General features: G+C 39.0%; 1 long non-coding RNA gene across 1 annotated transcript; it reads right to left on the bottom strand.

The window, feature by feature from the left end:
- Positions 1–13,472: 13,472 nt before the first annotated feature.
- Positions 13,473–16,731, bottom strand: LOC139180623 (uncharacterized). Its single transcript, XR_011564861.1, has 3 exons — positions 16,517–16,731; positions 13,801–13,916; positions 13,473–13,673 (listed from the first exon to the last, which is right to left on the bottom strand). It is a non-coding gene; the product is annotated as an uncharacterized lncRNA (long non-coding RNA).
- Between the last annotated feature and the right edge of the window lie 466 nt (positions 16,732–17,197).

Genomic DNA, 17,197 nt, shown 5'->3' with positions numbered 1-17,197 from the left:
GCAGTTATCAAGACCATCCCCAAGAAAAAGAAAAACAAAAAGGCAAAATGGTTGTCTGAGGAGGCCTTCCAAATACCTGAGGAAAGAAAAGAAGCAAAAGGCAAAGGAGAAATGGAAAGATATACCCATTTGAATGCAGAGTTCCAAAGAATAGCAAAGAGAGATAAGAAAGTCTTTCTCACATGTATACCTGTGGCGGATTCATTTTGATATTTGGCAAAACTAATACAATTATGTAGAGTTTTAAAATAAAATAAAATTAAAAAAAAGAAAGTCTTTCTCAGTGATAAATGCAAAGAAATGGAGGAACAATAGAATAGGAAAGGCTAGAGATCTCTTGAAGAAAATTAGAGGTACCATGGGAACATTTCATGCAAAGACGGACACCATAAAGGATCAAATGGTATGGACCTAAGAGAAGCAGAAGATATTAAGATGAGGTGGCAAGAATACACAGAAGTCTACAAAAAAGATCTTTATGATCCAGATAACCAGGATGGTGTGATCAGTCACCTAGAGCCAAACATCCTGGAATGCGAAGTAGGCCTTAAGTTTCCCCACAATGTCGAAACTTAAAATGTACACAAGTCAAAGAACTAATTTATATCTTTAATTTATATGCTACATGGGTACTTCTCAGTCTCTGCTGAGGGCCATGGGAGTGGACATGGGAGCCAGGAAGGCCAATTGTCAAATCACAGGTCAGCTCATTTTAACCAGGGTCAATCATTAACCTCCTGAAACCACAGTTGCCTAATTAAGTAAAAGTAGGACACAGCTACTTTACAAAGCTGCTGTGATGACTGTATGAGGTCACAAATGTTAAGCACATAATGCAGTGTCTAACCCAGAGTAGAACACTCAAGAACCATTAGTTTCTCTTCTCCATGTTCCATTAGTTAAACATATAATTAAAAACATTTATAAAATCCTACCTCCTTGAAGAGTCCTCTTCAGAACTCTCATCCACTATTAAAGAAAAAAGCAAGATACATTTTAAATCAATGGAAGAAAAATACAGACTATTAAAACCTCAAGACTGAGGCTTTGTTTAAAAGTATTCCTTTCAAACCACAACTGGAGGCCACACTAGAGGAAGGGAACAGTGGTTGTACTATACTTGTAGGCCACTAATGCCTAAGAACCACTCCTCCCCTTTATAATCATCAAATGCAAAAAGCAAACAAACAAACAAACAAACAAAAAAACAGAAAAGAACTGCTGTTTACAATGACCATAATCCTAACCAAACTCCAGGAGACTGATAGAAAATTATACTATACCATTAATGCAATAAGTACTATAAGCTGACAATAGCACGCTTAAACAGCACAATATTTCTGGATTTCTATTGCCTGGAGCACTGAACAGAGACTATAGGTCTTGCTGGGACATGACTACTTCTCTGGCTCTTCAGTTCACAATGAAAACACCCTATCACAGGGTAGCTTGGTCAAAGGCACTGAACCTCAGAGCAAGGTAAAACATTGGAAACAAAAGTCTTCTCTTCCTGGCCCTCTTACCAAAGGCAAGAGAAGTATGAAAGATGTAATATTCAAGGTTTAGAAAGGATAATCTCTTGAAAGGCAGGTGGGGGAGGGCAAACGGGTAAAGGGGCTCAATTCAGTGATGAGAATGGGGACTAGACTTGTAGTGGTGAGCATGAAGTAGGGTACACAGAAGCTGAAATTTTTAAAAAACTTCCATATATATATATATATATATATATATATATATATATATATATATGGAACTTCTTTAAAAACTTGTTTAAAACTTTTTTAAAAAGTTCAGCTTCTGTGTGTGTATATGTATATATGTGTGTGTATATATATACACACACACACACACACTAACATGTTTAAAAACAATCACTTGAGACTATCTCCTTCCATTGCTCAAGAGTATCTGGACCACACAGATCAGGATGGTCCAAAGAGTGCTATGTACTAGTGAGGGATATCATTAATATCAGTCCTTCCCATTATATGGCAAATGTTTATAGAAATCATGCTTTTTCAGCTTGGGAGGCGTACATCATCACATCCTAAGCTGATGAACAAGGGGAGGGAGGGAAGTATGGAGGGAACCATGGTCTCTGGTGCTGTTGGACAACATTTCCCAGGGGTCGTCATGATCTGATGCTGGAGGGATGAGTCACATGCAGTGACTCCACGGGGAGAGGAGCACTGCAAGCTTGAGCAAGGAGAGCAGGGGCAGTGATTTTTAAATGTTTTCACCCTGTGACATCAGAACAACGCTTAGTGCATAAAAGACACTCGAAATGTATCTGTTTAGTGAACAAATGAACAAATAAATAAGCATGTCTTCTTTGAAAATTTTCTTTAGAAAAATACAGAAATTAACCAGAGAAAGACTCTATTCTGAGTGTATTGAAGATCAAGACACTGTCATCTCTGTATCTCCTCTGACTAATGTAATAAACCAACCTACAGTTCTTTGATAGATGTTTTTGTTGTTGAGTCACCAAATCGTGTCTGACTCTTGTGATCCCATGGACTACAGCTTACCAGGCCCTTCTGTCCATGGGATTTCCCAGGCAAGAGTATGGGAGTGGGTTGCCAGTTTCTTCCCCAGGGGATCTTCTGACACAGGGATCAAGCCGTATCTCCTGCATTGGCGGGTAGATTCTTTATTACTGAGCCACCTGGGAAGCCCCCTTTGATTAGATAGAGGTCTACTCAGTTAAAAGTATCCTTGGATACCCTGTACAATGTGCTAGATGCCACATCCAGTGGACCTAATGCTGTTTTTGTTAATACAAAGTATCGTGCTTTTATTAGAACCTGCAGAGTCCCAAGTTGTTCTATTTGAATATCTATTATGATAATCTTTTAACTGCTGGCAAGAGAACATCATGTTCTTACAAAACTATACTCTCATGACAACTGTCCAACACACAAAAGAAAATATCTGATCCTAATGAAGTCAACCTATCTCTCTCTCTCTGGATCTGTAAGGAATGAAGTTGGCAATCTAGACCTGCTTGGTACAATAGGCAAAATAACTGGTTCTCAACCAGGCATTGCTTTTATGCCTTCTGTACAATTGGTAGGTATCTTTCAGAAATAATCTCTCACTACTATGCTGCACACTGCCTCAGCTTTGCAGTTATTGTTTATCATTTCTTATCCTACCAGGAAGGGATTATTCAAGTTCCCAGTTTTAATGATGGTAACTATTTTAGTGAGACTAATCACTACACAGTGAAACTGAAAGTGAAAGTGAAGTCACTCAGTTGTGTCCGACTCTTTGCGACCCCATGGACTGTAGCCTACCAGGCTCCTCCGTCCATGGGATTTTCCAGGCGATAGTACTGGAGTGGATTGCCATTTCCTTCTCCAGGGGATCGTCCTGACCCAGGGATCGAACCCGGGTCTCCTGCATTGTAGACAGATGCTTTACTGTCTGAGCCATCATTCACTAAATGCAAACCATTTCTCAAAATGAAAGTTCACTTTCATAAGACGTCCAATCTGCTGTTCTATGACTATAGATGAAATATACATCATACTCAATTTTTTTTTTCTGATTTACACAAAGATCTAATATAGGACTTTAGGGGCCACATTAAAGAGACGGATTTCTTTTCACACAATACTTTCTTTGATGTTAAATCACCAACAATTAACTTCTTAAAGAATTCTGAATACTAGAGTATAAAGACCTTAATTAAAAAAATAAAATAAACATACAATTTACACTACTTTTTTCATAGTTCTTTCATTATTGAAACTTCCTCATTCCTACTTTATCTATGATAGAATCACCGAGAGTAATTCAGTATCAGATGATGTACCTGGGTTGCTATTTTCAGGAGAAGTTTTAGATCTCTTTTCTTTATATTCAGAAATCAGTTGCCGAAAGCTATGTATTGAAAATGTGATAATATTTTAACACTGATATGAAAAACAACTACCAAATTCTTAGATCATTTCAGACAATGTCAGAGATAATATCAAAACTTCAATTGTTGTATACATTTCAAGTTTCTAAGTTCTGTAAACTTTTATTTAGCATGTAGTAAAGGAGAAAGTAAAGGTATATTTTCACCCTGCTGATTTAACTTATATGCAGAGTACATAATGAAAAAGACTGGGCTGGATGAAGCACAAGCTGGAATCAAGATTGCCAGGAGAAATATCAATAACCTCAGATATGCAGATGACACCACCCTTATGGCAGAAAGTGAAGAAGAACTAAAAAGTCTCTTATGAAAGTGAAAGAGGAGAGTGAAAAAGTTGGCTTAAAGCTCAACATTCAGAAAACTAAGATCATGGCATCCAGTCTAATCACTTCATGGCAAATAGATGGGAAAACAGTGACTGACTTTATTTTTTGAGGCTCCAAAATCACTGCAGATGGTGATTGCAGCCAAGAAATTAAGACACTTACTCCTTGGAAAGACAGTTAGACCAACTTAGCATATTAAAAAACAGAGACATTACTTTCTCAACATAGGTCCGTCTAGTCAAGGTTATGGTTTTTCCAGTAGTCATGTATGGATGTGCGAGTTGGACTTTAACAATAACCCTGTGTACGAGACAGCAAAAGAGACACCGATGTATAGATCAGTCTTATGGACTCTGTGGGAGAGGGAGAGGGTGGGGAGATTTGGGAGAATAGAATTGAAACATGTATAATATCATGTATGAAACGACTCGCCAGTCCAGGTTCGATGCACGGTACTGGATGCTTGGGGCTGGTGCACTGGGACGACCCAGAGGGAGGGGAGGGGAGGGAGGAGGGTGGAGGGTTCAGGATGGGGAATGCGGGTATACCTGTGGCGGATTCATTTCGATATTTGGCAAAACTAATACAATATTGTGAAGTTTAAAAATAAAATTAAAAAAAATAAATAAATAAAATAAAATTAAAAAAAAAAAAGAAAGCAGAGCACAGAAGAATTGATGCTTCTGAACTGTGGTCTTGGAAAAGACTCTTGAGAGTCCCTTGGACTGCAAGGAGATCCAACCAGTCCATCCTAAAGGAAATCAGTCCTGGGTGTTCATTGGAAGGACTGATGTTGAAGCTGAAACTCCAATACTTTGGCCACCTGATGCAAAGAGCAGACTCATTTGAAAAGACCCTGATGCTGGGAAAGATTGAAGGCAGGAGGAGAAGGGGACAACAGAGGATGAGATGGTTGGATGGCATCACCGACTCAGTGGACATGATTTTGGGTAAACTCTGGGAGTTGGTGACGGACAGGGAGGCTTGGCATGCTGCAGTTCATGGGGTCCCATAGAGTCGAACACGACTGACCAGCTGAACTGAACTGAAAGGAGAAAGAAAAGGAAGATGCAGTAGTTATGAACTCAGGGCAGTACAGCTCCAATAATTAACTAGATTTAGCTTGGCATACGAAAACTCTCTCGAGCTTGCAAATCCTCCCTCTGTAACCAACTGCTCTTTGTTCCTGGAGGAGTTGTTTCTCTTCAGTTCAAAGTCCTTCCTCTATACAACTGGGATATTACTATCTTATTTAAAAAGAGGATTAATAGGATGTAATGAGGTAGTATACACCCCAAATTCTTGCAGAAACAGTCAAAGAGTGGAATAATTTCATCTTCAACTTTATTGCTGTAACTACTTTGGAATTCCAAGTAAATCCCAATGTGTGCTTTTTCATACATTAAACATTCAAGTGTTTCATGAAACTGTTATCAATTCTGGTGATTAGCTGTTCTTTGTGGTTTGTAATTTAGGGAATCTCAGCTTTTAGATATGTGTACCTAAATTTATTTATGAATTTATTTATGAATTCACTACATTAGAGAACATAATGATCCCCCATTATTGCAGCTAATTACACAAAGAGCAGAAAACTAATCACAATCAAGACCTGGCCTGGACCACTATTCTTCCTTCTCTACCTACTCAAACTCTGAACCAGCAGATCTTTCTGACAATGATGTTTAATCTCCATGTTCCTCTCCAATTCACTTGGAAGACATATCCCTACTCTTACCGTGGGTACTGGCAAGTTCTAGACAGGGCTTGCCTTTCTGAATTCCAACTATCTTACTTGAGATTTAGGGATTTCTGCTGAATGGGTTCCTTATAGGGCAGATTCTGAAAACATTTAAGGTGGAGGCAGGCAGAAATCCGTTGGAAGATTTTCATTATTACAGGAAAGAGATCCAATGAGGAGCCAAGCATAATTAGGGAATCTCAGGCAAGCTGGCATCCACTACTCTGGGAAGGATGAAAGGGAACCTGTGACCTAAGAAAAGGTGCCCCCACAGGACAAAAAGCCGCCTTGAGGTTCAAGTCTAGATACAAAGGAGAAAGGGAAGTCTGCTCAATCCCTGCAGGAGCACTTGACCCTCTCTGACAGCCTAAAATGGTCCCCACTGACATCTGCTAGCAGAAAAGACAAATAAGAGCCTCAAGGGCACCTCATCGTGAAGATACAGGCTCCACGTGGGCTCCACATAAGGTCTCTGAATGAGGGGTGAAGCTAGGTGGCCCAGCTGCCCAAACTGGGTGCTGGAGCTTTGTTCGCATCAGTGACTAGGTGACAAGCATACATATGAGAACAAAGGAGCTCTCACTTGAAGTTGACGTGTGCATCACCTTAAAGGCTGGGGAACCTGGACCCAGAGGAGCAGCCTGGGAGAAAAGGTCAATCGTGAGCCCACTGAAGGATGAGTTTTTTTTTTTTTTTTTTTTTTTTCCTTTTAAAATAATTTTATTAAAGGTCTTTATAGAGCCACATCCAGACTCCAGATCCAGCTGCCAAGCAGACCCTGTCAAGACCAGCTGTAGCACCAGTGCTGCAGCAGTAGAATCAATGCAAGAAACAGAATAATGAGAAGGAACTATTTTCTCCCCTTCAAATGACTTGTGGAAGAGGACTGTTTCATTGATCTTAGGGAATTCTCCGGGTTCTTGGAAAATTCAAGCGGAAGTGTATAGAGAGGCAAGCTCTCAAGGGAAAATAGGATTTGCTGCTGAAATAAATATTTCAAGACCCAAAGAACTAGTTAGAAATATCACCACTGTGACACTGTTCCTACGCCATACCAAGAGGTCACACTTGAAATGAAATAGCTAATGTCAAGCTTTCTAAGGATCAAGGTCTACATGTCCTGAGATAAGTACCCCGAGCCCACAGCCAAGAGTCACTAATTGGCCCTTGCTTGGCTTTCAGCTCTTGAGGGGTAACATCTCACCACCATTCTCCAAACTGCCTGCACCAAACTGGAACTCTCACTGGTCATGTAGCACGTAACAGTTAAAATTATTTTTGGCTGCAGTTTAGTGAGAATTGGCATTTTAATGTGAACACTTACATATTAAAACCACTAATAACAGCATATTCTTCTGCAGTCCATCCAAAAACATCTTGAGAAAAGATGTCAGCACCTTGTTGAAGAAGAAATCTGACGACATTTATTGATTCATACTTGACAGCAAGCATGAGAGCTGTTCTAAAACAACAGAGAGATGACTTCAGCCTCAGGAAGTTGAGTTGACTTACATAAACAGTTAATTTGATATGCTTTACCAAGTGAATGTCTTGCCCTTTTATGAAGAACTGACCATTTACAGGATCAAGTGTTCATCTTTGCAAATTACCTCCAAGGCTAAAATGAAGGGATGGAAAAGAAGCCTCCTGTCCCACTGGGATGCCAGGCAGCAGCACTTAGTATTTCAAAAGTCCCTGATGGGGACTTCCCTGGTGGGCCAGTGGCTAAGACTCCAGGCTCCCAATGCAGGGGGCCTAGGTTCCATCCCTGGTGAGGGAACTTGATCCCATATGCTGCAACTAAGAGTTCCCACAACTAGGACCCCACGTAGCAAAATAAATAAATGTTTTTTAAAAATAATAATAAAGTCCTTGATGGACAAAAATGATGCTGAGGTCACTTATCTGAGGCAGATGACGAATTAAGGGATAAATTCCCTATTTCCTCCTTAGTCTGATATATTTGGCTTCAAAGTCAGCTAGAGGTTGGGTTAAGGAAAGGCTACTTGAAGGTTTAAATAAAAAAATATTGATAATAATGGGAATAAAAATAGTCATGGTGGCAGTTAATGATGTGGACAAGCCTGTGCTAGGCGCTAAACATGAAATACTATATATCAAATCTTTCTTACACACAGGCACCTTTGAAAGATGCATTACTATTTGCCTTTTGTATCAGGAAACTTATTTGCTGATGATAACCCTAATCAGTAGGAAACCTAGGAATTGAACCTAGCCTGAAACTAAAGCCCATCATTTCATCTGTATCATTCGCCTCTGACATATCTTTGTTAAAGAAACTGTTTATCTGATCAAAGCTATCTTTCTTGCTTCTACCTTCATTAAAAATGAAAATATCAAAATGTACTAAAATGAGAAAGGATAAAAACTGATGAGCCCACAGGATCTGGTGACCGTGAATAATAATCACCTTTTTGTGGCTGTTGTTAGTTAGTCGCTATGTTGTATCTGACTCTTTTGTAACCTAGTAACATCAGCATTCTTCAAACAAAGTAATTTAAAACAAAGAGTTATGCAAAAGACAAAATCAAGTCTTTTAGGTTTACTATGCATCTTATAAAAATATATACATACAAAGTAGAGGTTAAAGAATTCTTTTAAAACTAATACAATTATGTAAAGTTTAAAAATAAAATAAAATTAGAAAAAAGAAAAAAAAAGAATTAAGAAACTCAATACTGTCATGAGGCAAATTAAAAAGCAGAATTCATATTTCACAAAGCTAATAAAACTAATTTGAAATACCTCAGCTATTACAAGATCAACAACCAAACAAAAAGAGGTTGCGTATGACATAGGTCAATACTTTAAAGGAATATAAATCAAGCTATACATTCCTGCTATATATTGTTCATGATTCCCAGTCAGAATAATTGACTTTCTACTTAAGTACATCACAAATGAATCCTCTTATTCATTTAATCTTGATATTATCATCCTAGAACAACACTAAGGGTTTTAAAAAGAAAAAGAAAAATGGCACCTTTTCATCTTATCAACCGCATGTATATTTTCTTCTTTCTTTACTAAAAACTCCACCATTTGCCCTCTCCTTTCATATATCGCAAGTAACAGTGATGTCAGGTCATCCTGTAAAACAGGGAAAACCATTTCTAATGTACACAGTTAACCTATTTCTAAACTGAAATTAAAATCGTGCAATAGATTCTCTGACCTTAAAAATAAAAGTCAGAAAGTAAATGAAAGAAAGCCCCCTCCTCATTGCCCTGTGCATCTTCTTTCTCTTTAATATGCTCCTCCTCTGGGCCTTCCCTGGTGGTCCAGTGGCTAAGTGTCAAGCTCCCAATACAGGGGGTGCGGGTATCATTTAGCGACTGTATCAACTGCATATTTTAGGGACAATTCTGAGGCAGAAATATATAATACTATTTGTAGCATGCATAACCTATCCAAGGATGACCATGAGTAAACTCAAAAGGTTTACAGACATTCCAGTGGGAATATTATTCTCTAACATGAACAGGCAAAGAGAGAAACTTTTTTTTTTTTTTCTTTTTCAAAAAGTCAACTGTGGGAACCCTGTTTTACTGCTTTCTCAGAAATGTCTCGTGGAATTTAATCTTACTCATTCTCTCTTCCTTGCTTGCTCTTTCCACCTCCCTTCCTTAAGTTAGACGTTCTGGCTGAGAGGTCAGCATTAGCTAGATGCTAACTGCATGCAGGATGAGCACCCTCCCCACCTTATCTTCCAAGACCCTGCTTGATGACTCTCATGTGATTACCTCCAGACCACCAGGAGGAAGCTTCCAAAATCCTAGAGTTCTGGTGTCTGTCTTGCTTTACTGCTCTTAAAGACAGCAACATAAAATTACCAATAAATACATGCTCAACATTTTCTCGGGGAGTTGCTCCTTCACCAGCTCTCCCTGCGGTGTCTCTTATAATCTTGTGTGTTTGTGAGAGTTATTCAGTGCAAAACCACCACAACCAACTTAAAAATTCTAATTTGAAAAATTCAATCCCATTCTTAAGAGATTTGTTAAAATATGAAATCAATTATAGATTAATTAGACTATCTTTAAAAATCTTCAAATATTTATCAAAATAAACTATCAATCAAAAATTGGAAACTTAAATGCTTATGGATGGAAAGCTGATGACCTGAGTAAGTGAAAAAGCCAGGTGAGACCAGTAACCCCGAAAACACATGTCCCACACAGGAGGGGTGGCCTCTGCACTCAGACCAAACAGTAGGATGGGCTCAAGGGGGTCCAAATTTGGTCCTTGGAAAAGCCTGAACTTCTGCATGAGCCTCCTAAATTTGAAATGTTGACTCAATATATGGAGGTAAACTAAACATATCCAAGGGCCGTGTCTGGTTTATGGCCCACTTTTGGTTTTATGTTTGCTGCTTCCAAACAGGTGTGTATAAAGCAAATATTTGTATGTGAAACCTTTCCTTTCTTTAGTATCATATGTTTCACAGAAAACGTGGGTCCCAATATGTAATAAATACAGCTATTAAGACTCATAATTCAATTAAACATAAATTATATTAAAAAGACTCATAATTCACAGTCAAGAATGTTTCCACTGCCTGTTGAAACTACAATCTATCTCTAGAATTCTTCTAGATTGTTAATAAAATGGATCATGAGTTTCCAAGCCTGCTGAAAATAAATGCTTAAAACAATTCCCCTCTGTACTGTTACTAACTTCACGGGTTTTAAAGCTCTCATCTGCTTATGCCAGGGATCAGCAATTCTAACAGACACATGGCAAGAGTCTGTCCTGAAGCTGACACCAAAAAAGGCTCATGAGTTACTATTACTGCAGTCAGGAAAACCCTGCTGGTAACAAACATCTGTTGACCTAATGACCTGGATGATAAGTGAAGGTGCAAAATCCTTAAAGGATCAGACTCTACAGAGAAGTGACTTCACCATGAGCAAATTGCTAAAGACTCTAGGAGTGTCACTGAATGATGAGTGGTTGGAAGGAAAAGGAGTCATTGTTCAAGCCCATAGATATTGCCAAAGATACTCCTTTTAGTGTCTCAAGCACAGGGGCAGAGAAAAAGTCAGGCTAATATTGTTGGAAAGGAAGGAGCTGATGGAAGTAGCTAGCATTGATCAAACTCCAATGCTTCAGGAGACTACTTTCTTTTGTGAAGGGTGCATTGAGAAATTACATATATTCACTCCATAGTTATTCATCAAGGATTGGATCAGAATCTCAAGGGAATAGTTCTAAATACACACGTCCAAGTGTTCCTTGATTTACTCAGTCAAAATCTACAGTGAACAGCCTAAGCTTATAAATTTTTAAAATATGTTTTCCCAAATAATTGTGGTTCACCAGCAGAATATAGCTGACAATTAGTGCAGCAACCACTCCAGTCTCATCTCTTACTCACACGGCCAATTCCTTCTCTTATGTGAAGGTTTGAATAAAAAAGAAAAGTGTAAGAGGCAAGAGTTATTAAAACTGCAATTTTTAAAATTTTCCTGGGTAAACAGTGGTAGAACAGGGACCAGTAAACACAAAAGTCAACCTGATCTCATTATTTATAAACTCCTTACTTCCTTCCCATCAGGACATTCTAGATGGGAGAGCAGAGTCTAGACTCTTATCTAAGTGGATGGTTCTGCCAGAATAGGATAATATCAGGTAGTTATTTGTTCTTCTCTATTAATTCCCACTTAATCACCACCTGTTCACTGTCAGTCTGTTTTGATCAGAGTCTTCTTAAAACTGGCACCTAGGCAAGTTTACAATTCACTCACAATCTTTTTCAAAATGACAACTATTATCCCGGAAAGCTGAAAAGCATATAAGAAATATATAAACAAGGGAATAAAAAGCACAAACCAAAATCTCAGGACTTCCGTGGTGGTCCCGTGGCTGGGTCTCAGTGCTCCCAGGAAAGAGGGCCTGGGTTCGACCCCTGGTCAGGAAACTAGATCCTGCATGCAGAAACGAAGCCCAGCTCAGCCAAATAAATAAATATTAAAATAAATAAATCCTCTTTTTGGCATTTCCCAACTGCCAAAATTCCAGCTTGACTTGCACTTTTCACTTGCTTGCTCCTTTTCCTTTCCTTTTACACTCTTAAAACTTGGGCAATGAGAGAGAAACTGTGTTTATATAAACCATTTTTCATAAAATGGGAATTTGTGAACAGCAGCAAGATTTCTAATATGTTTTAAAATGCTTTCATTATGTTGAATTTTAAGACAAAGTCTACTGAGACAAATTTTGCTTTACTGTGTTATTTTAGACTGATTACAAAAAAAAAAAAAAAAAACAACCTTAAGTGGGGGAAAATATGTGGAAAATGTTTTACCTTTAACAAGTGCAGTGTTATCATGAATACCAGCCATAAACGCATAAAGGAATGCTTTACTCTCTAATGCTTGAGAAATATCATAATTTAAAGTGAAATCTTAGACAATTTGGTTTTTTCAAAACACTTTCACTCAGGAAAGGCTGGAGCTTCCAAAGAAGGAAAACTGAGCCCACCTGTGAGAGTGGAGGGAGTTCCTGGTGGGGATGCAGCTGCAGGATGTCACGTGTGTCCTGGAGAAAGCAGGAGGGGCAGCTTCACCATCACCAGCTCCACACGCACAGCTGCAACCCCACCAAGCAGCTCCCTGGGGCTGAGCACAAGAGACCCTGAGGTGTACATCGTGAACCAAGCAGTCACCAGCACAAGTGAACGCCCTTGCTGGGGGTCAAACATGACCTGACCCTCTTGGACGAATCTCAGAACCGGGGTCCTGGAGGGCTCAGGGCTCCAGGCCTGCTGCCTCCCAGGCCCACTTGCACTCACCCAGCTCCCCCTCATGGGCACTGGGTCTCCTTCCTCCTCCTACCCACCCCCAGGGGTACCCATTCTTTGAACCCCTGGAAGCAGCCACTCCTCACATCACTTCACTCCCCTCCAAGTCTGCATCATTTGTGGGCTCTCAGTCTACCACCCACTCCAGGGCACGTTCTGAGGGGAAATCTTCCTTCTGGGGTAGACAGCTGGTTGGGAGACAGAGCTTTGCCTTCTCTGTGGGCTCCAACATTTTTCCCCCTGCAGTGGCTTTGGAGTTGTTTCCATGGTAACAGGACTTGATGGACACTATTCAGTTTACCTATTTACATAGTTAGAAATAAAACACTTCTACTCTTGCCTAGAAAATCCCATGGATGGAGGAGCCTGGTAGGCTGAAGTTCATGGAGTCACAAAGGGTCAGACACAGCTGAGCAACTTCACTTTCACTTTCCACTTTCATGCATTGGAGAAGGAAATGGCAACCCACTCCAGTGTTCTTGCCTGGAGAATCCCAGGGACAAGGGAGCCTGGTTGGCTTCTGTCTATGGGGTCACACAGAGTCGGACACGACTGAAGTGACTCAGCAGCAGCAACAGCAGCAGCAGTTAAAAAAATGCTTTGCAAATATTTTGTAAATAAAGTGTAAATAAAGTTAGTTGAGATGTACCTTGTTCCTGGCTTCTATATTGGCCTCGCAGGAAAGCAGCTTTGCTGCAAGTGATAGTCTGGCAAAAGACAGCATAGTGGAGAGTGGTGTTCCCACAGACGTCCATGACATTGGGTCGGCACCATGCTCCAGCAGAAGAGTCGCACACTCCTCTTCTTGGCATTCTATGGCATGTCAGTGTTGCACCAAGAAACAGAGTGTAAATTCTAGGAATTCAAAGTAAACAGTACACAAGCTTCACCGGTTTGCTATATGTAAATGAGATGAATTCACTTTTAGTCTCAGTAGTTAAATCACATCCACCTCGTGTGGACATGGTTGGCTTCCCCATACCTTCATCAGTATTGTCCTGTTTTCATTGTCACAGAGGTTAAGCAGGCATTTTCTCTCCCCAGAGCAGAGTGACCACCGCTGAATGGCCATTGGCACAGGCCAAGTGGAGGGTAGTCCTATGAAAGCAAGAGGAGTTTTCAGGAAACTGTAGTTTTACCGTTACAAAATAAACAATTGTTCCTGTGATTGAAAACATTCAATAGCATGCTATTCCTATCCCTCTAAAACAAATATTTTGTTTCCTTCTGGAGAAATAACATTATATATTAGCATTAGCTCTTCTTAACACAATAACGAAAGAACAATTTACTTGAATAGAATGACCATGACCTTGAGATTCAGCTCAACTTGGGTTTGAATTTGACTTTCAGAGAAGCTGTTGCCTCTCTGTGCCTCAATTTCCTCATCAACAAAATGGAGAGAGAGAAGTAGTTCTCTCACAGGACAGTACTGCCATGCTTAAATGAGATCCATGCAAAGAGTTTTGAACTGTTCCTGGCACAGGTAACAGCTCAGTAACTGTTAGGTAATATAATCATACTTATTACTATTACTACTATTTTACAAGGACAACATCTCAATGAAGTCAAAGGATATCATACCTCCTTTGCAGATACATTTTGAGAATTAGAGACAACACTGTGCTTCAATGATTCTAATACCTTCATTTTCTGACATTTTAACGTCTCTGACATTGGAATGAAATTATAATTCACATTGTCTGTACAACTATAATTGGTAGCATTTTTGTTTGCTCATTTCTCATTTTTCCTGTTGATTTAATTACCATAAAGTCTTTTTGTCTAAGGTTGCTTCTTTTTAATTAAAATATAGATGATGTATATTATATATTATTATATATTACAGGTACACAATGTAGTGATTCACATTTTTTATAGGTCATACTCCATTTAAAGTTATTATACAATATTTGCTATATTCCCCATGTTGTACAATACATCCCAGTAGCTCGCAGGATTTTAGTTCCCCCACCAGGTAACAAACCCTGGGCCCACAGCAGTGAGTCTTAACCACTGGATAACCAAGGGACTCCCTAGATACCCTTGACTTCTGAAAAGGCTGAAAGTTGTCAGAAAATATCAATCATCAAAAAAATTCTAAAAAAAAAAAAAAAATTGAAAGTGAGAAATCATTTTTATCTCTGCCACATTCCTATTAGTGCCAAAAAGACAAACCCTGTCTGGTAAGCCGATGTGGCCTATAGACAGCTTGATCTACAGAGTGTTTTAAATTTTTTGTGTTGTTAAAATGTTAAATCAACATCCAGATTTCTTTTCTTTTTTTTTCTATTTCTTGTGTGTGTGTGTGTGTGTGTGTGTGTGTGTGTCTGTCTGTCTGTCTGTCTGTTGAAATCCAGGAAACTCCAGAATTCTTACTTTTGAAATCATTCTTAGAAAGGTCTTTGGGGTGGGAGGGAGGCTCACAAGGAAGGGGATATATGTATACTTACAACTGATTTATGATGCTATACAGCAGAAAACAACACAACATTGTAAAGCAATTATTCTCCAATTTAAAAAAAAAATTAAGGTTAAGAAACAGAAATAGAAAAAAACAGAAGGTCTCTGTCAGCACATAAAAAACTGTATAAATAGGAATCTGAGTTTTATTCTGGTTCTTTGCTCACTGTGCATATTTGAAATGTTTGATCCATACTCTATCTGAAACTTTTTGGTGAGATAAAAATTGAGTTACTTTTCTCTTTTACCAGGTTATTTCTCCACCATCTACACACAGTTTATCAGTTCTAAAAGAAAAGGTCATCAATTTCAAGTTCTAAAGTTTTACATACATTTGGGTATTTGGGCATTCTGTTGCATTCATTTATCTGTCTTTTCAGTTGTTAGTAAATGAACACTTTGTGGGCATTTATAGCACATTTTGATATCTATAAGGGCAAATCTTCCTCTACTATACAAAACTTTTAATTTCATCACAACAATTAAAGACAGCATATGTAACCCAAAATCTTTAAAACCATGAAATATTGATTTGCTTTAAATATAGAGAGACCATACACCCTAAGAAAATGTCTTCCTATTCAAGGACACAGCCAGCTTCCTATTTCAAAGCTGTCGTCTAAGGTCCTTCAGCAAAGAACACATATACCTAAGTGTACACTGATATAAAATGGATACTGAATTGTATCTGAAGAATTTTTAATCCAGAAGTTGATTTGGCATGGGAATTATTTTGCTCACTATGCAGTTTTCTGTAATATATAACCTTATGGTATAAAAAATGTATACATTAAAAACAAGATATTGACAACATCAGAAATCTGTCCACTGCCATGATCCACAATAGGCAATCCATGAAGAAGTGCTTTCATAAATTGCATGAGAAAAAATGTGAGAGCCAGAAGATTCAGAAGATTTCTTGAAGGCCATATAACTTGAGAGCTGTTACTCATGAGTACATCATGCTAACCCATGCAAATAAAAGTAGGAGGAAGAAAGGAAAAACAGATGCTATTCATGTTTCATTTCATTTCTGTGATTAACAACATTAAGTTAAAAGACTTCAAAACTATCAGTAAAGCTCTATAAGGGGAATTATAAGTGGGTCTAAAACCAGCTAAGGCTTTTTGCTGCCTATAAAGTCTGCGGGGTGCTGGATTCCAGGAAGGTATCCAGGAGCCTTGGAAGGGAAACTCACAGGAGGGATCCCTGCCAGGCCCTTCCACCCCGCTTACCTGTTCATTTGTCCCTGTCTTTCAGGGAGGAGCCAAAGGGCGACACACCCTTCTTACTCCCAAAGCCAAAAGACTTCTTCATCTCAGAGCCTATGAACTCCAAACACACCTCACCTCACCCTCGGCTCTTCACAGTCCCCTAAACACACCATGCGCACTACAGGTAAGCCAGAGCCATCCTGCCACAACTTCCCAGATGGGAAGCTCAATGGTTTGGAATCTTTCATCGCAGAATGATCGTTGCTAAGCAATGCCTCTAAACACATTGCCCATGCACACAGAGCCCTGGCGTGCCAGCCCAGTGCTCATATGCAAGAGCTGTAAGTTCATTTCCTGAACGAAACAAACAATATCAATAAACCTTTACCTAAACTAAGAAGGAAAGAGAGGAAACTGAAATACAGAAATGAAAGTGACATTATAACTGTATAACTGTCAAAATAACTATAGTATCCAAAGCAATCTACAGATTCAGTGCAATTTCTATCAAATTACCAATGGCATTTTTCACACAACTAGAACAAAAAATTTTACAGTGTGTATGGAAACAAAAGACCCCAAATAGACAAAGCGATCTTGAGAAAGAAAAGCAAGAGCCGACAGAATAAGGTACCCTGACTGCAGACTATTCTGCAAGCTTCAGTAATCAAAACAAAGTACTACCACAAAAAAGAAATATAT

The sequence above is a fragment of the Bos indicus genome, chromosome 29 (assembly GCF_029378745.1).
Source record: "Bos indicus isolate NIAB-ARS_2022 breed Sahiwal x Tharparkar chromosome 29, NIAB-ARS_B.indTharparkar_mat_pri_1.0, whole genome shotgun sequence".
NCBI lineage: Eukaryota > Metazoa > Chordata > Mammalia > Artiodactyla > Bovidae > Bos > Bos indicus.
Note: the sequence above shows the minus strand (reverse complement) of the source record. Positions and strands in the feature narration are given on the sequence as shown.